The sequence below is a fragment of the Onychomys torridus genome, chromosome 2, assembly GCF_903995425.1.
Source record: "Onychomys torridus chromosome 2, mOncTor1.1, whole genome shotgun sequence".
In the NCBI taxonomy this organism is placed as follows: domain Eukaryota; kingdom Metazoa; phylum Chordata; class Mammalia; order Rodentia; family Cricetidae; genus Onychomys; species Onychomys torridus.
In genome coordinates this window covers 83,330,676-83,356,513 of record NC_050444.1, presented here as the reverse complement: position 1 = coordinate 83,356,513, position 25,838 = coordinate 83,330,676, and positions in this window count along the sequence as shown.

Genomic DNA, 25,838 nt, shown 5'->3' with positions numbered 1-25,838 from the left:
TCTTGCCTGGCCCAGTCAGGACAAATCTCTCTTACCCGCCAGTCCCACAGTCGCTCAGACCCAACCAAGAAAGCACACAGAAACTTACATTGCTTTCAAACTGTATGGCCGTGGCAGGCTTCTTGTTATCTACTTCTTCTCTCTTAAATTAACCCATTTCTGTTAGTCTGTACTTTGCCACCTGGCTTATGGCTTACCAGTGTCTTTACATGTTGTTTCTCATGGCGGCGGCTGGCGGTGTCTCTCTCCAACCTTCTACTTCCCAGAATTTTCTTCTCTCTTTTCCTGCCTATACTTCCTGCCTGGCCACTGGCCAATCAGAACTTTATTTATACAGAGCAATATCCACAGCACTTCCCCTTTTCTTTTCTTTTTTTTTTTTTTTTAAGGAAGGTTTTAACTTTTACATAGTACAATTACATATAACAAAACAATTATCAAGCAAGAATTACAGTTACAATATTAAAGAAGATATCCTATCTATCTTATATTTGTGAGTCTGAGGTTTTATATCTAACTTATTTTTTATCATAACTGAGGAAATTATAACCATCTAGTCTTTAACCACATCAAAGACCTCAGAAGGATATAATATTACCTGAGAACCAGGAGAAGGATGCAAGCATTTTTCGGGAGTCTTGCAAGAGTAGACAGAGACATCTGGCAGCCTGGACAGTCACCTAATGTTCCTTTGTAAAGTTGGGGCATTTGTCTTCAGCCCACAGGGTTAGAGTCTCTCAGTCACTTTTCTCAGTGTCCTGTAGAATGTCTGGCAGTTTCCTCTGTAAAGCAGGAACCTGAAGGACCATTTTGTCAAGCAAAGTTTAGTGGTCATCTTTTTATGGGTCCTGCATGTCCAGTCGATCAAGCAGTCCAGGCAAGAACAGTTTCTTGTCCAAATGGCTATTTTTGTCAAGGTGAAGATAAACTCCATATGAAGTGTCTTCAATGCCCATCCTCCTCTCTGAAGTAAACGGTGCTGCCAGGAGCAGACATGTCTCACTGTCCAGAAAGTCTAAATTTTAAAAGTATTTTAAATGTCATATTCTGTAGGTCTTTGAAGTATTTGAAGATTACCTATCTATCTGAAATATCTCTATGTATATGTAGAAGACTTAAGTAACATGGCTACGAGTATGATTATCATAGATGACTAATTATTAATCTATTTTTAATAATCCATTACAATTTAAAATGAGCTATACAAACATAATACCTTAAATATGAGTAGAAATATGCACACAGTATAACAAAATTAACTTTAAGTTTGTATCAATAGACTAATGTCTATACCGATGTAAAACATTTTAAACAAGTTGTTGCTCTTTAGAAGTAAGTTCCCTAATCTACCCTTTTATCCCATTATATCTATATCATATTCCCTTTTCTTCTTTAGAAAGAGATTGCATTTATAATCAACCTGCTTTAAAGAAAAATATTGGTTTTTCTCTGTCCCACATCAGAGGGCTCTTCTGATTTGGGACACAAGAATCTCTTAACCTTTTCTTTTAACAATGTGCTTGGGTTTAGAGAAGGAGTGAGCCAATTCCATCTCCAAAGCCAGCTGGGAATTTGGGCGTAGTTTTTCTTACTACTTCCTGCTGGAGAGGGGTGCTGTATCTTATGGGGACACAAAGAAAATTTTAGGATTATGGAGTAGTCTATTAGGGTGAACCTCTGAGCCAGTTGCCTTGAAACCATTCTGGATGTCAGATCATCTGGGCCATGGTGTCATTGGAGACCTTTCAGGTAGTCTTGGCTGATCAAACCTGATGTATCTTAATCTGGAACAAATCTATAGCCTCTGGCTTTCCGTAGAAACAAAAGCAGAGACTCTTTTCCAAAGCAACATATCCTTATATCCAAATTTTGAAGTCAAGGTACCTTTACAATTTACATATTTGTTTAACTCAACAGCTTTTATGATCAAATCTTTTTCTGTGGTTAAAAATCCCAAAGACAAGACAAACCAGATTCTCTGTGTAATATCCATCTTTGTAAGACTGAAATGTTGCTGTGGCTGCTGGCTCCGCCCACCTTAGCTTCCCAACATGGCAGTGGTACAGTTTACCACCTGCTCTGGGTCTGGAGCCATGTGTACCATCAACTATCAGAAGCAGTTCTATCAAAGCCGTGCATAGCCCAGAAACTTTTTTTTTTTTTTTTTAAACTAGCAAAGGCTAAATCCACCATGCAGCAGAGTAAAGTGCCGCTTGTAGTAGACTCCTCATTCCCGCCACATTGCAGGTCAGACACACACGCCAGGAACCCACCATAGTGTGGCTGGGTGGGCGACAGCTCGGTCTCGGCGTGATAGGATATGGTTAGAACCTTGAGGAACTGCGGGTTCCAGAGAGAACACTTTTGGCAGCCAGACTGGATCCAGAGAGCAAATGCTTCAGAGGAGTTCAGTTTAACCCAAGGTCTCTTTCTCCAGGGACAATAAAAGGAACAACGGTGTCTGCCTCTTCAAGGGACCACAGACAGCGCCTGGATGAGGGTGCTGGAGTGAGGGGTGGCTCCTGGAGGAGGCTGAGGCCCCTGGCGTGGCCACCCTGACATATCAAGCTATTTCCAAAGTGATCCAAGACTTGGTGCTGACCCTGCTGGGGTTCCAGTTGGGCAAATGAGGCTTCTTCGCAGATGCCACATGTCCCTGCGCCTAGCCATGCTGGGCAGTGTCTTCATGCTCTTCCTCTTCATCCGGCAAAGGGACGTAAGCAAAAGCCAGCAGCAGGCCATGGAGAAACTGTGGCTGAAGTCCCTGGTGGGTCAGAAGGACCATGTCCTGCCCTCATGCTAGGGGCTGTAAACAACATTAGAGACGTCATGCCGAAGCTACAGTTTTTGTCTAAAATTAAAAAAAAGGTTATAACTAATACAAGAAAAATCATATCCAATAAGTATATACAATATATACAGTCAAGATTACATTAATGATGTCTAGTCCATTAACATTTGACAGATTCAGGTGAAAAACTCCATTATGTCCAGTCCAGTAACATTTGATAAAACTCAGACAAAAATTTTTCATTACTTATCCTATCTTTTCTTTTCATAATAGATTCAGTAATCTACCTTTTGTCATTTTTATATCTTCTCCTTTTTCTTTTTAGAGCAGATTCAGAGATCTACCCATTTATCCTATTATTTCTTTGTCTTTTTTCTCAGGGTAGATTCAGCGATCTACCTCATATCTATTTTCTCTTTTTCCTTTTCTTTTTTTAACAAAACCTCTGAATCTAATCTTCATGTTCAGCTTTTTTCCTGACCATTAACAATTAACAACTTGTAACCAATCATCATAAACAATGACAATATCCAAAACTCATTAAACGACTGAAAACCTCCCATGCCACTTTTTGGGGATGTGGGCGTCATCTTCTTAAAATTACTTCCATCTTTAGAGGATCCTGAAAAGAAAATTTTTGGGTTAATTGTCAAGTCCTGTATCATTTGTCCCGCCGCTGCATAATGAGACAGTGCAGGGCTTTTCAAGACCTTGTTCAAGTAGTCTGTCAGGCTGGATCATCTCAGCCAGTCATCTCGAAATTGTCCTGAGCCATTTGTAGTCCAGAGTCGATCTTTCCATGGTGTTAATGGCTTTACCATAGTCCATGTGGCATCATAGTCCATTGTGGAGTCCCATCATCCTTTTGAAGATTTCAAAGTCACTGTTAGGCATGATCATGGTTCCCTTTAGATTTTTTTTTTTTTTTTTTTTGGTGCTTCCACTGTGGTTTGGAGCAATCACAATCTCATGTCTGTCTGTCTTTTGGAACCATGAACATTCTTCCCTAGAAGAGAAAATCTTCACAGAAATTTCTCCCCAGCATTTCTCTTGCCAACCTTTTCTAAACTGACCTTTGCCGATGTTTTCTTCTAACATGCTGGTCCTGGCAATTCTTCTCTGAACAAGCAGCAGTAAATTCTTTGTTCCAGGTAGCAGCATCACCAAAGTCACCAACACGATGAGAAGCAGCCGGTAACTCGAAGCAGCAGCCACTGCCTCCATGGTCCCACCGACACTGTTTGTGTCTCTGACCCGGCCGAACCTTCTCCTAGGCCGGCCTCAACTCGGGATCCTCCTGACTCTGCCTTTAGTAAATTTACCGGCATGTGCCACCACAGCCTGACGAGCAGGCCTGAGCTAGGGCTCAGAAGGCCACAGGCAAAAGGCTATTTCATGAATTTGTACCACGAACGTTGGGCGCCAGATGTAACAGGAAACTTAAAGAGTCTTATTAATAAAACTCAAACCCGAGGCCAGTTATTGGGGTGAATGCTGGAAGATCAGAGAAGCAGAACAAGCCACAGCTATCTCACCTTGCTAGTTCCTCAGGTGATCCTGTTTCCTCAGGCTGGAAGCTTCTGAGTCCTCCTCCACATGAATCTCAGCTGAACTGTGTTGCTCCAAAGCTTAACTAACTACATGCTTTTCCCCCTTTAGTTCCTGGTCCTCACGCCTTATATACCTTTTTCTTTCTGCCCTCACTCCCTGGGATTAAAGGTGTGGGTAACCACACTTAGCTGTTTCTAAAGTGGCCTTGAACTCAGAGATCTGGCTAGCTCTGTCTCCCCAGTGCTGGGATTAAAGGTGTGTACCACCACCGCCCAACTTCTGTTATGGCTTACTCTTCCCATTTTCTAGCCACCATTTCTGGCTCTGTTCTAGTGGCTGTCTGTTCTCTGACCCCAGATATGTTTATTTCGGGGAACACACAATATTTCAGGGAACACAATACCCACCACACTCTTGGCCTCTAATATATAAGATATCAAATTATATTGATCATAATCTTCCTCATTGTATTTATAAGTTTGTGATGAGTTCTTTAAGAAGAGGTGAGGAAATTATTTTAATTTACTATTACTTAATAGAGTCACAGCTTAGCCCTTAGAATATGAAGGGAGTGTTGGCAATACCAAAATATGGATAGGTTATTTCACCAAAAAGGGGATAGATCATGGGAAATTTATCTTGAGCTGAACATAGGCAGCATATCTAAAGAAGGAAACCTTTGAGCTGACTCCGAATTATGGTTTTGTAATAAAATAGAAAAGTGCATTATTGTTTTATTTTTTGTGTTCTGGGTATTGAATTGGATTTTAGAACCATTTATCTCATGGTTCATCATCATAACTTTTTTCCAACAGGAAGAACACCATCACCATAAGTTTCAGTCGGACCGAACTACTCTTTTTTGTTCTCTCTCTCTACCACTGTATCCTGAAGCAGTAATCTGGCCCAATACACTGTCAGAATGCTTCCATGGCTGTAAGGCTGGAAGGTTAAAAAATGGGGAATGGAATGGTGGTCAAGGGCTTGTTTGTACGAATGTGTGTCAAATGGCTCCAATGGATGAGCTCATTTCTTCCACAGTACACTCTCAAAAGGTTTTGTTTTTTCAAGCTCTTATTCTACTTGGTCCTCACTGACCTGTTGCACTTTATCCCCACCCTCCCCTTTTCATCCTCCATTTTACAGTATCACTTTGGGGGTTTCAGTTCCTATTCTTCCACTATGTGGGTGTTGCTCTTGCCTCTGCCCTTCTGTGTGCCTGACACAGTCGGCTGCCATCTTCGCACCGCTAACTTCTCTCATTGTCTAGTTCCTACTCTAATGACATTTCTATACTTTGCCATCCAGATAGTGATGGTGGCACTGATCCTTCTTTTTATGCTTTCTGTCCTATTTATGCCTATACTGATTAACTCTTCTACTTACATATGCTGTCTGTTCTTTATCAAATTCCTCTTTGGGTATTAGTTCTAGGCTTTTTTCCCCTGCCTTTTTGCTCTTTCTTATTCACTCTTGTATTTTCTGATCTAGAATAATTATTGACACGCAGCAGCTATTTTATAAATGTATATTTAATGAGCAAATGAGAGAATAAATTAACAAGTAATTGTTATCTGGTGGATAAAACTCTAAAACACCAAACCCCAGTTTGTTTGTTTGTTTGTTTTGGAATTATAACCAATACAGTCTTCCATTCTACCATGTCTTCTGACTTTAGCCTTTCTTATAAGGGACACCAGCTTGATCATTAACTACGTTTACTCTTTTCCCATCCTGCCTCTGACTAGGGAATCATGACATTACAGTGGTTAATTATACTATATGCTAACAATGCTCAATTCCTTAGAGGTTCGCAAAAGCACTCTACCTCTTTCTTTCACTCTACTTGGATCACTTTGTCCTCCTGGTGGCCACATTATCTTTCCCACTGGACAGTGGCTGTAGAACCTGAGGTGCACAGCACGTACATTTTATCATCTTCTTTTGTCTTTCAAAATGGTGATGCTTTCAAGTATTTAACCATTGCCTGGCTCATATTTGTGTGATAGCATTCACCCTACAGTGGAATTTTAGTTTCCTGCCATTTTCTTCTGGGACACCATTAATCAAGGGATGAGAAAAATTAAGGTTCTACTTTTATATGAATCTTAGCTATTGCTCAGTTGAGTATGAAGTGGTTGCTCAGCAACCAAGAATGAATGAATGAGTGAATGAGTGAATGTGAAAAAAATTTCACAAGGAAACACTATTAGTGACAGACCAAGGTTTTATTATTTAGTTATGCTTTTAGGTGAGCACTCTAATTTGCCTAGTACTGCAGATTCTGGGAAGAGAAAGTTTCAGTCTTAAAACAGAACATCCTAGGAAAATGAGGTTATGTTGGTCACCTCCTATATATCTGCCTCTTGAGATTTATAGTAAGTGGCAATATGGACCAGATAAAAAGCATGAATTATTTATTTTGGTCCAGATTCTAGAGTAAGTTGAACAGGCAGGAGCCTAGAAAATCAATCCATAGTGTAGATACAGGAGCACAGACAAGAGACAAGAGTAGCATTCACCTCTAGCAAATGAAATATCTGAAGGGGTGTGGTGGTATGTGGTAGGAAAAAACTGGGTGGCAGACAGGCTTGAGCCTGAGTCTGGTATTACAACTCTCTAATGGAAAGTCATGGAACCTCTCAGTTTCTTGCCTGTGAAGTATATTTTCCAATGTCAAATGCAAGGCTATTACAGAACTTAACTTAGTATGTGGCATACAGTAATTGCTCAATAAAGCTTTATTCCCACCACCAGACTTTCATCCAGATTGTCTCCACACTCTGAGCCCCAATTGTTCCAACACAGAAGGTTAACTAGTTATTATATTTTCCAAATGTGAATTAGCAAAAGTCTGGTCTGATGAACCATTGGTTTCCTATACAATACATATTGGATTATGTATAATGTGTGTGTCCCAAGTCTTTTGTGACTTTTTAATAGTTCCCTTGTCACAGTAGTGTGCCTGATGTGGTAAGGTTACCGAAAGATCCACAATTTCTCAAAAATCAAACCAAAACACCAATATTCACATAAAACACGTCATACCCCTTTGACTGAGCAATTTTATTCCTAGGAAGTTATCCAAATGAAATAACCAGAGAACGCATGTTCAGGGCTGTTCATCTCAGCATTGTTTATTATAGTGAAATATTAGAAACATCTGAAATGCTAACAATAGAGATTGGGCTAAGCTAATTACACTTCGACATTCAATTGAATACCATGCAGACATCAAAAAACATTGTGCACCCTAAAAGTATTTAATGACTAGAAAGATGTTCAAGGCATATTATTAAATGAAGAAAGAAGATAACAAAACAATATGTTCAGTGTGTTTCCAATTTGAGGAAATAAAAATTATGAAGGGAACCACAGGAATATTAATTAAAACCAGAAGTAGTTCACTAATGGTTGAGAACACACATTTTAGATTAGAAGTTCCAGGTTTTAGTTCTGGCTCCACAACTTTCTTGCTATATGAGCTTGAAAATCACCTCTTCATTTCAGTTCTCTTATTGGTGAAGTGAGGAAGACATTTGTGTCCAGCTCATACTGTATGTTTCTCTCTGTGTCTCTGTTTATCTCTGTCTCTCTCTGTCTCTGTCTGTCTGTCTGTCTCTCTCTGACTCTCTCTCTCTCTTTGTATATGTGAAGATTAAATGTGTTTATGTATATGAAATGGCTTCTTTGTCTAAAGTGCTTGCTGTGTGTGTATAAGTACATGAATTTGAAGCCCCAGAAGCCACATACAGCTGTGTATGACAGCACATGTTGGTGAACCCATGTTTTTCCAGAGAGATGGGAGGCAGAGATGGTAGAATCTCCAGAAGCTCATGGGCCAGCAACCTGGAATACGCAAACCCATTCTCACATATGTATAATACACACACACACACACACACACACACACACACACACTCACACACTCACAAAGGAGGGGAGGGAGAGTTAGAAGGAGGGAGAGATAAAGGGAAGAATGGAAGAAGAGAGAACCTAACAGAAAAAAATAACATGGACGTGTTGACTATCATTTTTTTTAAAGTGAAATATGTCGTATGTTAGAAAGTCCTTAGTGCATGAGCTGGCTGTTTGGAACCTTGGGCTTACACAGGGACACTTTGCTCAGCCTGGAAGGAGGGGAATGGACCTGCCTGGACTGAATCCCCAGGTTGAAATGAATCCCCAGGGGAGTCTTGGTCCTGGAGGACATGGGAATGGAGGGGAGGGGCTGGGAGAAAGGTGGGCATGGGGGTGGGAGGAGGGAGGACAGGGGAACCCATGGCTGATATGTAAAATTAAAACACAAATATAATAAATAAAAAAAATGAGAAAAAATAAACAAACAAAAATAAATTATTTCTGTGCAGATTTATTCAGCTTCAAACTGCTTAAGCTAGGATTTGAACCTAAGCCCCTCTAAGTTCAGCATTTGAGTATCTATTTTGCAGTACAGAAAAGGTTAGACATGCAGCTCTGAATGTTGTGGAATGAGAGCTGATTTTAATTTCTTCTTTGTGGCATTCTGATTTCCCACAGTTTTAACAATGAATACACATTATTTGTATTTTAACTATAAAATATTATTTATCTTCCGTGTTTTAAGTTTATAAGCGGAAACAAAGGCTGAGCTTCATGGAGGATAGCACACAAGGTAAAAGGTATCAGATTCATGGTCATAGCCAATGAATGCTAACCTGATAGTGTGTGGCACAAAGTCCCACAATCAGCTAGAGTTTCAGAATCAGACAGCACCAAGTTCAAATCCTTCACATAGCAATTACAGGTTCTTGGACAAATTACCTACTCAGAGTCTCAGTTTATTTGCTGGAAAATAAGCTACAAATAACTCTCACCAGCATCTCTAATAGTTTATCCTGTGAAGAGGACGTAACTAGCCCAGGCAAACAACAAATGCTTACCTATAGGACTGGCAAGCCAGGGTCAACTTGGAAAAGGAATATGAGTTAAGGAATTGTTTCTATCAGATTGGCCTGTAGACAAGTCTGTAGGACATATTCTGGATTAATGGATATGAGAGAGACCATCCCTTTGTAGCTGGTGTTACTCCTGGCAAGATGGTCTTCCACTGCATTAGGGAAGTGAATTTAACAAACTCCAGTAAAGTTTATTGGTAGACTCTGCTTTAGTTCCCATCTGTGGGTTCCTGCCTGAGTTCCTGCTGTTACTCCCCTTGATAAGGTGCTATGATGTGGAAATGTAAGCCAAATAAACCCATTCTTCCCCAAGCTGATTTTGTTTGGTGTTTCATCACAGTAACAGAAGGCAAACTAAGACAGCTATTGAAAGTTGTCACTCTGATCATGGACTTTTGGATTATCTCTTGGAGCTGCTGAACGAAGGTGAGGTTTGAGAGGTCTAATTACTACATACTAATCTTGAACGACAGTTATAAGATGCAAAAGAATCTAACTACCAGTTTGTTTGACCAGTGTTAGGAAGCTCCCCTAAACTATTTCTGCCATTGCTTTTTAGTGTGTGCCTCCCCTTTTAAGAATAGCATAAACACCAAATGCAACAGCTTTTCATAAGATGTTAAAAATATATCACGTTTGAACCCTGCCTGCCTGTTGCTGATTTGGAAATGGGCTGGAATGCATTCCTCACATCCAGATTGGATTACTCTTGCCTTTGCTCTGCAATACTGCCAGCACTTTCTATTTTATTACTAGAACTTGCTCAGAATCCAGAACATGGCAACAGGAATTAACTCTGGCTATTCTGCAGCCCTGACAGCTCAACAGCTCTTAAATCTCAACCATCTTTCCAAATTTCAGGCAGGATTGATTGGAAAACCGAACTGATAATTAACAAAGGTTCAGATTTGAGATCAGTTAGCACCAGACTTCTAGGAACACTGGCTGACCCTTGGGCCAGGAAACAGGTGAAGTTATCCTTCTCAAGAACAGAACTGAACAGCATTCTTTCTTCCTCATTTTTGATCATCACAGACACTGCATCCTGCTAAGAAGTGCTAAGAGAGAAGCATACAAGCACACACATTCTCAAGCAGGGATACACAGAACAGGAAGCTTCTCTTATCCATGCTATCTATTGATTACATATGTCAAAATTGAGCTCCAGAAATAGAGCAGAATTTGATGAATGCTATGGACTGAATAGTGTCTGTCATTAGTTTCATATGGAAATTCAGTATTAATTCAATGTCTTTGGAGACGGGCCTCTGAGAGGTTGCTGGGTATAGGTAAGGTTGGAGGGTGAGGCTTCTATGACTGAATTAGTGTCCCTATTAATAGAGACTGAAGTGTCTTTCTTTGTACTATGTGATGATACAGCACGTAACACGTGCAAACTAAGAAATCACCTCTCATGAGATACTGAATCTTCAAACATCTTGACATTGAATTTGATGGCTTCAGCATAGTTAGAAATAAGTATCTGTTATTCAAACCATTTATTCAATTTTATTTTGTCATAGAAACCTAAACTGACTAATACACTGAGAGTTATAGTACAGTATATAAAAAGATAGCAAGGATTATAGTCGACATAACTCATCTCTTCTATTCCAGACTACAGCTGCTTTTCCTTCTCCTGCTGTATTTCATTTATGAAAGTCTTTAACATATCTCTAGACAGTGAATCATTTATAAACTAACTGCCCAGATCTCAGAAACATATAACATTATCATATTAACCAATTAATAATATATACAAAGCAGTGTGCATGGGACTGTCTTTTATATTGTGCCTTCCCTTTAGCCCTTTCAGTCCCTCGCTGAGCCACATTTCATGTTGAGCAAGTATGAATGTCTTTGAGAAGTTACAAGCCCACTTTGGAATGTGTTTCCTTATTCCAACTGGACAGCCTTCTGAACATGGAACTATTTAAAAGTCAGAATGCTGCTTTCCTGGAAAAAGGAAAAACATATGAGGCCATGTATGCTGGAGGGTTCTCTACAATGTAGGTTCTGACAACCCTGAGGGTAACCTTTCCAGTTCTGCACCCACAGGGAAGGGGCATCTTTTGGGAGCTAAAGGCACAACAACCTAGCAAGGCATTAGGGACTACTTTCAAGTTAAATTTCTAATGTGCATTGGAGGAATCCTGTATTCACAAATCAGTTCTATATGATTTTAAAGAAAGCTTAGCAGGTCACCAGTAGTACCACTGATGAAATGGGGTAAGAACAAAGAGTGCAGAACTCAAGAGCCCTTTCATTATGTCTAGTCGATAGTCACTGGATTTTATCTGGGTCAGATCAAGAACACTGGGCATCTGTGCCAGAGCCATACAGAGGCAGTTACATGAGCCATCCAGCTGCTTCCCAGAACCCAAAACTCACTGAGAATCATCTGTAAGGAATACCCAGAAGACAACCAGTGAACGAACTCAACAACACAACTCATCAAAGCTTACAAACAGATTTCCATGTTGGCAAGCCAAGTCCCCAATGTTGTTTACAGCTGGGCAATTCTGACCTTCCAAGTGTTTGTTCCTTTTTTGTCACCCATCTTAAAAACAAGAAACTCAATCCAGGATTGCATAGGAGGTTCAGCATATTCAATTGGCCAAAGGAAAGGCTGTGTAGTTAGGCTGCATCAGTTAGAATCTCACTTGTGCTACTTAATAACTGCATGAACAAACTACTTAGCCTCTCCCACCTTTAGTTTCCTTATGTACAAAATATAGAGTGGCAATAATATATATGCTTCTGTCATGCGGTACAGTGAAGATTAAACACATTAGCCTGTTGGGCATACTCAGTTCGAAGCTCAGTACATACAAAGGACTATGGGGTATTTCTGGAACAATTTCTTACTGCTCACCAAAAAAATATTCTGTAGGTACAGTAACATATCACAAAAAACCTGGGTACATTCAACTAGTAAAGTGTTTAGATAGAGAATGGAGGAAAGAATGCTTAGTTATGCATAATCATGAGCATTGCTACTGTGTGTGTGTGTGTGTGTGTGTGTGTGTGTGTGTGTGTGTGTGTGTGTGTTGAATATCAAGTGCAGATCTTTGTGTATGCTAGGGATGTATAATCTATCACTGAGCTATATTCCAAGCCTATTGTTACCTATTGAGAGTTTTCTAAGTGATTAGCACCATGTTCAGGACTTTATAGATGCTTCATTTAGTCATTACGCAACATTATCAGTTAAATACTATTATCATTTTTCATGCAAGGCAACCAAAGTACAATGAACTTAGGTCATTTACCCATAGTAAGAAACTTATAAAGCAAATGTGACACTTTCTTATTCTATTACATTTACTGATTTGAAATCTATTACAATGGTCCTGAATCTTTGGGGTTGTTCATAGAAATTTTAACATGATCGTGATGAGTCATACTTGTGCACAGGAAATTTCTGTGATGTAACACAGTCCTGTATTACTGAAGATCTCCACCCCTCTATATTTCTATACTGAGTTACAGGAACAGAAGAGGTGGAAGCATCTATATGTTCCTTCATTTTCAGAAAAATGGAACAAAGCAAATACAGACAAATCATTGGAAGTTCTGTTTCCTCTGATGAAGCAAACTTAAAGGGATAAGCCCCCAAAGATGCTCAGTACAAGTGAATATATAAAAGCCTTCACAAAAACTGGTGCACCCTAGGACTTTAGGGGAGTAACAAAGGAGTATGATAGCACTGATGTCACATTCAAGGAAAGCCCAGGAAAAACAAACTAAGAAACCACATGGTTGTGAATTAAAGCTTGACAAGGAAGATTCTGAGCTTCAGAAATACAGAGATCTGAACTTGAATCCCAGCCCCAGGATGAGTCATTTACATATTAAAACAAATCATACAGTTACAACAGGAAAGTGTGGCTCCAACAAAATCCTTTTTGTATGGGAAGATGAAACATAATACAGAACAAAATCACATCAACAGTTCAGTCTTTGCACATAAGTAATACAGTATCATTAGTTGTGACTGAATTAGACCATGTGCCTGTATCTAGCCCTGCCTTCAACATCTCTGCCTCTGTTATGGAGTAAGATGTTGAACCACTCTGTACTTCCGTTTCCCCTCCTGTAAACTAGTATAGTGACAGTCCCTGTAACATAGGATCATTGCAAAGACTAAGTGATACTGACAAAGCACTTGGAAAAGCACCTGGTGCGTTGCAAGGATTCAAAGTTAGCTATTTGGGAGATAGTCGGGTTTATTTTTGATAGAAGTAGAGCACACTATACTGAAGAACACCCACACCCCTCCCCCCCCACACACAAAGAAGCCATTTGCAGCTGGGATAGCTATAGCAGTAATCTTAGAGGTCTTATTAATAAAATCAAACCTGAGCCAGGTATTGGGGTGAATGCTGGAAGATCAGAGAAGTAGACAAACCACAGCTTCCTCACCTTGACAGTTCCTCAGCTGATCCTGTTTCCTCAGACTGGAAGCCTCTGTGTCCTTAACCAGAATGAATCTCAGCTGAACTGGTTCTCGAAAGCCTGAATGCTCAACCAGCTAAATGCTTAACCAGCCAAATGCTTCTAGTTTCTGGTTCTCATGCCTTATAAGTCTTTCTGCTTTCTACCATCACTCCCTGGGATTAAAGGCTCACTTTCTTCAATTAAAGGTGGGTGTAACCGTGCCTGGCTGTTTCCAGTGTGGCCTTGAACTCAAGAGATCTAGAGGGATTTCTGTCTCTGGAATGCTAGGATTAAAGGCATGAGTGCCACCATTTTCTAGCCTCTGTATCTAGTGACTGTCTGTTCTCTGACCCCAGATAAATTTATTAGGGTGCACAATATTTTGGGGATAGCTGGGAAAGAAAAGCTTTATAGAAGACAGGTTAAATGTGAAGCAGATGCACTATTTCAGGAGAGGGAAGGGAACAACAAGAGCAATGGAGGGGCTGACAATTACCATGTGTTGGATACCTTGATGTTTTATTTATTTGTTTGTGTTTATTTATTTTATGTATGTGAGTATTTTGCCTGAGTTTATGTGTGAGTTTAACACATGCACTCCTGGTGCCTGTAGTGATCAGCAGAAGGCGTCAAAGCCCTGGAACTGAAGTTAGAGATTATTGTGAGCTACCCTGTGAACCAAGCTCCCATAAAGAGCAGCAAGTGTCCCTAACCAGCCCCATATTGAACACTTATAACGCTCTCTAGAGTGGAGTCTGAATCTTTCACATCTCTTGCTTTTTCCTATTGCATTTCCAGGGATTTGAAGGCAACTTCCATGATACCAAAGAAGTGGGACAGGTAAGAGGAAAATGCAGTACTACTTGCTAAAAAGGTCTGGCACCATTTAGTCAATTATTTAATGTTGTAGAATGCATCACGGTTAGAGACTGGCTCACCTTGGAGTGTAGGGAGAGCACCAAAGGACAATTTCTAAAGTGGCCTGAAACTATTCACACCAGCAAACACATATGCATTAGTGCTTTGTTGTAGCAGGAATCTTAAAAGGTCTTATTAATAAAATCAAACCTGGAGCCAGGTACTGAGGTCAACACTGGAAGATCAGAGAAGCAGAACAAGCCACAGCTTTCTCACCTCTCAATTCCTCAGCTGATCCTGTTTCCTCAGACTGGAAGCCTCTGTGTCATCATCCAAATGGATCTTAGCTGAACTGCTTCTCAAAAGCCTGAAAGCTCAACCAAGCCAAAAGCTTCTACTTTCTGGTCTTCACGCCTTATATATCTTTCTGTTTTCTGCCATCACTGCCTGGGATTAAAGCTTCACTTCCTGGGATTAAAGGAGTCACCATGCCTGGCTGTTTCCAGTTTGGCTTTAAATTCACAGAGATCTGGATGGAACTCTGCCTCCCAAGTGATAGGATTAAAGGTGTGTGTGCCACCATTTTCTGGCCTCTATATCTAGTGGCTGTTCCGTTCTCAAACCCCAGATAAGTTTATTAGGGTGCACAATATTTTGGGGAACACAATATCATCACATTCTGTGAAGATTTAGAGAATAAGCTGGTTAACAGGTTTAATTTGATGTATTCAGTAGAGTTCGGTGAAACCCGTAATTGCTCTTCACAGCTCAAAGCAGTTGGAGTGCAGCAAATCCTGGTACAAGATGTTAAAGGAGGAATAGCTGGCCTCCTGAAGGAGCAACCGTAACTTTCATCTCTGATTAGTTCTGTGCACAATGGCTGTCTTGATGAGTGACTATGCTCTGAAGAAAAATTCGAACAGAACCTTAGACTATTGAAGGCATCTTTATTTCCTTCCTCCCTTCCTGTCCTCCTCTCTCTCTGTCCTCTTCCATCTTCACCCCTTTATTCTCCTCTGGTTGCTTCACTTCCACCCCATGGTTCTATCTGTTCCCTTTTTTCATTTCTGATGCCAAGTGATGAAGACAGGACTTGGACACACACATTGCCAAATGGAATGCGTTGTATGTAATGGAGTGGCTAGAAGCAGGCCATCCCTCCTCCTCTAGGAAGCTGAATGGGGCCCTGAAGCACACAGTGGCTACCTGCCGTAGAACAAAATACGACTTGGCCCAGTACCGGGGCTCCTGGTAGGATCTGAGAGGTAAGGCAGCCAAAATAATTCAATATTTACCACAGTTCGCAGAGGTGTCAATGTTCCCATATTTTGCAGTTGCAACATGACTTTGTAGGACAAAATGTCCTGCTTTGGGAAAGTGATTCAAAAGAGGGGAAGGCCATATTTTCCCAGTACAAATTGAAAATTTTCCCTCATCCCTGCTCTTTTTGGTTCTATGTTAGGTGCATCTTTCATCCAGGGAACAAGAAAGAATAATTGGGATGATGTTTTAGAATGAGAAGTGTTCCTTTTTAGAACATTCTCAATGATGCAATTAAAGATTCTATACCTCCCATATGATTTAAGGCCTCAGATGGGAAAAATAAGGAACATTCAAGTGTAGAAAAGTACTGTATTTGTGTGTCTATGTGTGTTTGTATGTGTGTCTTTGTGTGTATGGTTGCTGTGAGATGTGTGCAGAGGTCAGAAAACAACTTTCAGGAGTTGGTTCTCTTTTTCTGCCTTGTTAGGCAGGGTCACTCTTGTTTCTGTGTTCTGTGCCCCAAGGCTAACTGACTATGATCTCCTTGGATTCTGTCACAGCCTCCCAGAATAGGGCTGCTAAGATTTTAGATGTGAATTACCTTATCCAGCTTTGACTTTTTTTTTTAATTAAAAAATTGTTATGTGGGTTCCTGAAATTGAACTCAGGTTATCAGGTAGACTTTCAGGTCAAACACCCACTCATAAGGAATCATCTTCCTGGTTCATATTCTTAAGAAATGTTTTCTCTAAGTAAAATACTCTTGGAAAACAACCATTGTTTCTCTGTTTCTCCATCTACTGAAAGTTCATATAAGTGAGAACTGTGGACCAGAGCACATGAAAAGCAAATAGCTCTTTTCAGATTGATTGTGGGCAAGTCCCTTTGCCTCAGCTTGCTCAGAGCCCTTGGCTGTAAAACAGAGATAATGATGCTTGCATTAGCCCTCACAGGATGGTTGTTAAGGTTCAGTGAGAATGTTTTGACAACCACTGGCACGGAAATTTGCACCTCATGCTTTCAATAGCTGCTCTCCCTCTTTTCCTTTGTTCTTCAATGAAGATCATGTCTCACATGCAGCCTGTGATCAGTGAACAAGAGCTCTACACTGAGCAGAAGTCTGTGACTCTGACTTGGTTAATGGAAGTTTTTACATCAGTTACAGCTGTCTGTCTGTCTTTATGCAACCCATAAACTGTAACATCACTCTCTGCAATGTAAATAGGTACCCAGACAGGCAAAAGATGGTGTAGTGGATGAATATCTCCTCTCTGTTCTGGACACAAAACTAAGTTCAACAGGCCAAGGAAGAAGGAGAGGGAAAAGTGAGGAAATAAAGTAGAGGGATAAAGAGGTGGGTATTGAGCCTGGGAGATAGCTCACTGTGTGTAGGTGCTTGTCAAACCTGGAAAACTGAGTTCAGTCTGTAGCACAAACACAGAAGGAGAGAAATGACTCCCAAATGCTGTCCTCTGGTTTCCATATGTGTTATCATGGTATGTCCACAGTCACACGCATGCACATACCACATAGCAAATAAAACATAACAAAAATTAAAAATACAAAAGGAATGATATAATTAATGCATGTTCTAAAATACTTTTTATTCTTTGAGAACAAAAGAGAGCAGCATTGACCTAACCCCCCCCTCCTTCCCCCTCAAAAAAAGAACCAATCAAGCTCATATTTGCTGATGATCTGGAAAGGGAAAATCATTTTGAAGTTATTATAAAAAGTACTAGGGAACTTGGGATACTGGGAAGGGAGAATAATAGTGAGGGCAGCCAAGGTCTTCATGAGACTCTTTAGGGTACCATTATCAAAGTTTAGGCCTGGCTTGTGACAAGAATCTCTATATGCTGTGGTTTATTAGACTTTTTTGTGACATGATTTTCATATTGTTTCCTCATCCTCAAACAACCAGACCTTGCTGAATGGAAATCAGGCATAATGACCAGCCACACTGGCAAGAACATGTGCCATTTCATCCTTCTTCACACTTATCACAGGATTAACTTTAGAGTAAGGGAAGAAAGAAGAAGAAATGGGAGTTAAAAGCCATCAGTCTGTATCTGCTTAAACCTAAACTACAATTTTACCATTGGAGCAGTCCAAGGGTGATAATAGACAAGAGAAGGACACCTGGAAATTGGTCTAACAAGGAGAAAGCAGTCTTTTCTCTACAGGGTGAACTTCAACTTACTTCAAAGGCTGAGTTGAAGATAAGAACTGGGTGCCAGGTAGCTTTCTTGATGATGATTATAGAAAATAGGTATAAAGTGGAGATTACAGTTGATAATGTAAGGGAATGCCAATAAACTGTTGAGCTGAAGATCTTTGTGCACAAGAACACTCTAGGAAAACTGGATATCATTCTTTTATCCATCCCCACATTGAAGCCTAGGGCATGGATCCATCAGCTACTACCCACATCAAGGCTGTACTCCAGGCTTCTGAGGTATCAGGAAGAGTAGTAAGAAGACATTAGGGAAATGCAACACACAGTGGCAAGTGAATTTTGCATCCATATTTTAGCTATTCCTTCTCAGTTGTGAAGAGTATTAGTTGGGCCAAGAGTATACAATATGGGCTACCATGAGCATTTGTTAGGCCCAGTTTTTGACTTAAAGTTTTGAATCTGCACCCATAACTAACACTGAGTGTCAAATGCCTCTGAAATTCTTGCCTCCTCTAGTGTGGTGGTAGATGGTCTTATGATTGGCAGAATCACACCTCCTCCATTGCCTGATTCCTGGCATTTGAAAGTATGTTATCCTATAGAGTGTGAGAGTAAATACTACTTGTCAGCTTCAGAAGACAAACCTATGGGCATATTTATGAGAGGTTTTCTAAAGTTAACTGAGATATAAAGACCCACTCTAAGTATTGGTAGAACCACTGAGGTTCTGCACTGCATAAAAAGGAGAAAACTAATTGAGTGCCACATTTGTCTTTCTCTGTTTCTTGATTGTAGATGAAGTGTGGCCAACTACCTCACATTCCTGCTGCCATGACTTCTTTGCCATGATAGATGGTTTTTCTTCAAATTGAGAGCTAAATTAAGTTGCTTCTTTTTAGGTACCTGGCTGCAGAAATAAGAGAAACAGCTGCTTTATATGTCTAAGAGGAATCAAAGGGATAGACTTAGTTAAGTTTACTGATCAGTTGATCTTGATATGGAAGATTATGTTAAACTATCAGTATAATAGTAAGCATCCCTAGAATTGGAAGGCAGAGCCAAGAAAGGAGAATCGGAGGGAAGACAGCCTGACAAGTGTATGACTGTCTTTGAAGACAGAGGAATGTTTCCAAGAGCCAAGGAATGCAAGCAGCCTCTGAGAACTGGAAAAAAAAAAAAACAAAAAAAACATGAAAACTGATTGTCCCTATAGCCTTGTGGAGGAGTACCACACCGTCAACACCTTGATTTTAAAGCATGGATACAGATTTTAAATTTATTTCTCCCCAGACATATAACTATCTGTGTCATTTAAGCTACTCAGTTTGCAGTAATTTGTCAGCGCAGTAAGAGAAAGCTAAAGTGATGCCCTCTGTACAGCTTCATGGAATAAGGTATGAGGTCTAACCCAAAATGATTATTGCATTACGTAGCTCTTAACTGAGATAGTACTGCTGTAAGATAAATAATGTTCAAGTCTCCTTGATTGTTATGAACATAAAATTCAAGCTTACAGGTTGCTGTGTATCAGGTGCCACATGTACATTTATCTCTACATTATCATGTGATGGAGCTCAGCTAGGCTTTTAATGGAGCTACACTGGCTTAAGGAGTGGCTCAGATCAGCTCTGAATGTATGCATTCTAGGACCCAAGCATGCTGGTTTCTGATCAGAGAGAGGAAGCTCCAAAATGCAATTTGTTAGATCTTATAAGAATTCAGTAAACAGCAGATATATAGTTACTTCTACTCATGTCCCATTGGCCCAAAATAAAAGCAAAATTTGTTTCAAGTCATTGCATCCAGAAAGAATGATTAGCAATCAGCATGAAGAAAAGATGGGCAAGGTTAAGGAGTATGTGACAAATTATAGATAAATAACACAGTGGATTCCAGGAATGCTAGTATCTATGAAGTTGTGAGGTTATATGTCTTCTCATTCATAGGTTGTGTCATGGTATGGCCAGGATGGTTTGATCTCCCAATAAATCGTCCAAATTTACATGGCTCCATTAAGTGGCACAGTGTCTAAACACAAGTACAATTCCAGCTCTGAGCAGTACATGGGGAGATACCATCCAGCTGTCAGTTTTTAAGGGATAATGTGTAGCCCAAAAAAGAGTCTTTTTCTCAAAATGAGACAATGGTAGAGCAGGTAACAAACTAGAGGACAAGGGTTTAATTCATAGCTTCTTTAATTCTGAATTTTTGCCCTCGGCTATTCTACCAGCTGCACAGCTACCCCATTCCATCCAGAGTCTGTAGACTGAGAGTACTGCTGAACTAAACAGAGGAGAGGTAGGTTATACTCGACTCACAAAGTTTTTACTGCTCTCACATAAAGCATTTCTTCATTTTGGCTGAGGGTAGGGGAACCCCACTCCACTGCTGCCCAGGCTTCTGCTTGGTTGATTTGGAGCAGTGAGTCAGTGGGAAAGTACCTTTCAAACCCACACAGGCTCTTTCTTTTCACCTCTACAGATGTCATATTTGGAATGGAGTGAGATCCATAAGGTCCTCTCAGGCATAGATGGGATGGCATCTTCAGGGGCTTTCTCAGACATTCTCTCCCTTGGAACTTTCAGGCCTCTGGAGAAAGAAGTAAGTCTCTTTTCTATGTATAAAAGCTCCTTTGTTATTCTGTGTTCCTCTTAACCATGAGAAACACCACAGGGCATTTATTTGTTCTCTGCTACAGATAGCCCTTTCCTGATTTCCCAGGGTGGCATCAGCTGCTACTTGCCTTGCTCATGTAGCCTTCTGCTCACCTTTCATTTTGTTACTTAATTATATTATGCTCCTTTGCCCGCTTTGTATGGCTACCTCTCTCACCAGATCTGACCCCTTTGCTTCTAAAACTACTTATTTACCATCAGGGTCTTAGCACTTAATACAAGTCGGCTACACAGAGGGGATTCAGTCTATGCTTGTTTGATCAATCATGTAAATGACTTTGTTGCTTTTTTTATTTTAACTGCCAGTTTATGATAATCTAAAACAATGAAATGCATATAGTAGTCACTTATTAATTAATGTTGATGAAGGAGTGTGAATCAATAAAAAATATATGCCAATTACTGAGTGTCATCTATGGGCTATTATGTGAACATACATATTACCCAAGGTGAAGAATCAGACAAGCATGATTACACACAGGTATATTCACAGAAAGAATGTTTATTTCAGGAAATATTAAAAAATGCAGGGAAGGAAATGTTATGGTATAAAAGTTTCTGTCTCCTCTCCCAGATAAATATCAGGAAACTGTCTCAGATGATATTAATAGAAGTAAAAAGTAAGACCTTTTGGAGGTGGTTAGACCATGAGGGCTGCTCTCCACGAATGACTTAGTGCCCTCTAAAAGGAGATGGGAGAGAGCTTGCATGTCCTTTCTACCATATAAGGACACAGATGGTGCTGTCTATAAAGATGCGACTCTGATCAAATGCTAAGTCTGCTGGCCATGATGTCAGTTTTCCTGGCCTTCAGACTGTAAGTGAGAAATTCAACTATTCATCGATTCCAAAGTCTAAGATATCTCATTAAAGCCACAAAAATAGACTAAGAGAAAGACGTGGATTGTTTTTTATTATCCCCTCCCCTTCTCTTCTCCACCTCCCAGGATCATTCCCTTCCTGTAAATTCCTTTCTTCATGCCTGAGCCATCTAAGGTGCTCAAAAAGGGCCATGGCTATCTGTACTTGCTGGGTTGGGGTCTTTTTTGTTGGCACTATTATCACAGAGGTTGCAGCAGCTGCCCCATGTTCTGCTGAGATCATTGAACTTTCTCCACAATTCTTTGTCCTGTTTGCCTTTGAGATTCACTAGTTCCTTAGGGTAGGTTTTAAGGTTTCTTATAATTCAGGTTCTGCTTAATATCTCAGCTTTATCCTCTTTACTTCAGGCTTAAGAATTAAAATTCCTTATTCTTCTCTCATCTTTGTTTCTTCTGTAGATCTTTCTGGCTGAAACTTTTCCTTCAGGCTACATCCTGTATGTTATTTCCTCACACACTTTCTTCACCACCAACTGGGTAACTATTGGCAATTGATGACTGCTTGATGAGAAAAAGTCAGCACTCTTCAGGGATGGAAGCCCTGAGCAACTAGCTTGGCTTCAGCAGATTGTCCTGTACCAATGCACACTAAAGGGACTCCTAAGAAGAAGCACATGGAGTTAGGAAGCAGTAGTAGTGGGGAGATAGGAGAAATTGGAGGAGAGGGAAAGAGGAGTAGATATGAGCAAGACACATTATGTGTATGTGTTTATGGAGTTCTAAAACAATAAAAGAAAAATGAAATCATGTCTGGGTACAAGAAAAAAATCACTTCTTTTAACATTTGGGAAACCTTGCTGTGCCATAACCATCTCTCTTTACAGAGCAGCAGAACAAGATCAATTATACGTTCAATCCAGTATCACTACAGACTCATACAAAAAGTGAATATGGTATTCTTAACCTTAGTTTCCTAGAATTTAGTATAATTTCTAGTATTGTTATGTCAAATTAATATATATCTGTCAAGCAAAAATAATAAAGCTGGTCTAGATGTCCCTGTCCATCAAGCCTTCTTATCAAGGCAGAGCATACCTAGTGACTACCTATTTGGAATTATCTTCTCAGACACGCTGTTGTGATATGTGTGTGTGTGTGTGTGTGTGTGTGTGTGTGTGTGTGTGTGTACACTGAACAGTCAACCAATGAGTTCTAATTTACTGATCTAAAAATAAACAGGGAGTACTACATTGCCAGAAATGATCTCAGCTCACCTCTCTGGTAAGTGAGGTTTCCCTTAGATGTATTTTTGTCCAGGTCCCACTGCCTGGGTGCCTCCCAAACAGTTCAAGCTATTTAATTATCTCACTTATCCAGAGAGCCTGATCCAGTTGGGGGCTCCACAGCCTTTGGTTCATAATTCATGTGTTTCCATTTGTTTGGCTATTTGTCCCTGTGTTTTTCCAACCTTGGGCTTATACAGGGACACTTTGCTCAGCCTGGAAGGAGGGGACTGGACCTGCCTGGACTGAATCCACCAGGTTGAATTGAACCCCAGGGGAGTCTTGGCCCTGGAGGAGATGGCAACAGAGGGGAGGGGATGAAGGGAAGGTGGGAGTGGGGGCAGGAGGGGGGAGGACAGGGGAACCCATGGCTGATGTGTAAAATTAAAACACAAATATAATAAATAAAAAAGGAGAAAAACAAACAAACAAAAAACAAAGAAGTATTTTTGTTCCTGGACTCCAGCATTTTCCTATTGAGTATAAGAGTTTAGGGGAGATGTTGGCAATTTGAGCAGTGATGGGTATATTTCTGTTATCTTACTTACTGTGTCTTACCATTTCTGAAACTGTGAGTCAGGCTTATCTCAGCCAGTAAGTGGCTAAACAAGCATATGCCCTACAGATCAGAGGTATCTTTGGCTAGGGTCTTAGATGCTACCTACTAGGCCCAGATGTCCCAGAAGTGATGTCACTTTTCTATTTAGGGCATGGCTACATAAGCGGCTTTGGGCACATAGGATTTAGCTCTTTCTTATGTATATCTATTGTGAGGGATCATCCCTCACCCCCACATTTCCCCAAAGTACTCTTGAGTAGAAACAGCAGGAAATATTAGTTAGAAGGATAGAGGGGAGACAAAAAGATAGAAAACATAGGATAGCTTTGGGAGGGTCTGGATCCTAACTATCCAGGCCAACTGTCTCTGCCCTAGGGTATTTAAAGGAATGCCAAGGGGTGGAGTAAAAGACCTCCCACCAGCACAGCCAAATGCAGATTGGCTCAGACACCTGTACTCAGGCCCGTTGTCCAATCATCCTCTTTATGCAGGCCTGCTGGGTAAAGCCACTAGGAAACATGGACTCCAACAATCTGTGTGTATATATATATATGTATTCCTATTTAGTTATTGGAGATCATTGGCATATGATTCTGGTCCATGCTCTGTCATGATTACTGGGCTCCTTTGAAAAAGTTATGCCCAATCTGTGGACTTACTGTTTTTCTCCAGTGTTGTGAAAATGCTAGGGAAGACTATCAAACTTTTTTTTTATTTAAAAACTAAACTCACAAAAACAAATCAATGTTTAAAACATATTTAAAAGTTTAAAACTTTACTTTTATTAAAAGTCTGCTGTTTGAGAATAGAAGCATTTATTTCATCGTACTAAAGTCCTGGCGAACCCTACTTAAAATGTGATTGGTAACTCAACAGTCTTTTTATCTTTTCTTCCCACCACCACAAACAGGTATGCATTCATCAAAGGTCACCATCCTTGCCAATCTGTAGCCAAATTAAGAAGGGAAGCTGATTTCCCTCTGCTGATTGAATATGGTCAGGGTGAAGCAGAGTAGAAATAGGAACAAGTACACTATGGGTGAAGTGACGATTGTAAAATGGCCAAGTTATTTCACTGAATTCCAGAACTTGATTTGCCATCAAGTTTTTGATAACTTTGTGAAGTAATATAATTAACAACAATTGCTGGTTAGGATGTGAGAAAAGGGAACTTTTAAACTCTGTGGGTAGAAATGTAAACTAGCATGCCTAGTAGAGAGAACAATATGAAATAATTTTAAAAAATTAAAAAGGACTGCTATGTGACGCAGCAATCATGATGTCAAAGACACATCTGAATTTCCATATTACTGTAGCAATACTCATAGTAGCCAAGAAATATAAATAGCATAAGTTTCCATCAAGCTGAGAAGGAAAAAGAATGTGAGGCAGAGGCAGAAGGGAATATTGTTTGTGCATGGAGAGGATGGAAACTTCTAATTTGTGACAACATGGATGGAACTGTAGATGGTGAAATGTCACTATTAAATAAGCTGGGCATATAAGCAAATACCATATGATCAAATCCACAAAATGTAAAATATTTGACCTCATAGAAGTAGAGAGTAGAATGGGGGTTACTAGACTCTGGAGAGAGTAGCAGTTTGGAGAAAAAGGAGTTGACTCTTTTCAACACAAAGAGATGATGAATGTTTGAGGGGCAAATAAACTGACACTGATTTGTACTTTATGCAATGTCACATGTATTGAAATGTCAGATAATGCCCCACAAATAAGTACAACTTTTGTTTGTATGTATGTATCTATCAAAACTAAATCAGAAAGAAAAACAAAATGCAACCCAAAACAAGCATCCACTGCTAAATGAGCAAGAAAATAAGCAAAGATGTCCATAAACCATCATCAGCAGGGCGAGGTTATCAGGAGGTTAGCAACAGAGCCTTATACAAGTGATGCCAACACACATATAAAGCCAGTCACTAGTTGACATTTCCTGAAGTGGGAAGACACAAAGTATGCCAGCAGTACTGCTGAAGGTTTTTGTCTCAATTATCTCATCAATAGGGAATGAACAACTTAATTATGAAAGCTATAGGTATGTCTTCAGCAGAATGTGAGATGCCAGCTCCTGTTCTCAGATTCATACCCTGGACTATTTCTGTGGACATTCTTCTGTCACAGAGTATTCCCAAGGAAGTGCAGTATTTCATAGGTCAAAATTAAAAACATGCATAATAAGCTGAGGTTCCTGGAACTCAGACCTAGCAGGGAACATAATATTAATTTCCCCCTTTTTATGTATATGTGTGCATGTTCAAGTGAGCCAGAGCTTGTGCACAGTAGCATGTGGAGGACAGAGGATGGGTCTTCTCCTCAGGAAAGCCATCCATTTCCTTGGATACAGTATTTCCCTCTGGCCTGAAATTCACCAGTTAAGTGAGGCTGGCTGACCACTGAGCCCAGGGGTCCATCTAGTTTTATTTTGGTAGTGCAGGGATTATAGGCACATTGCATCATGCC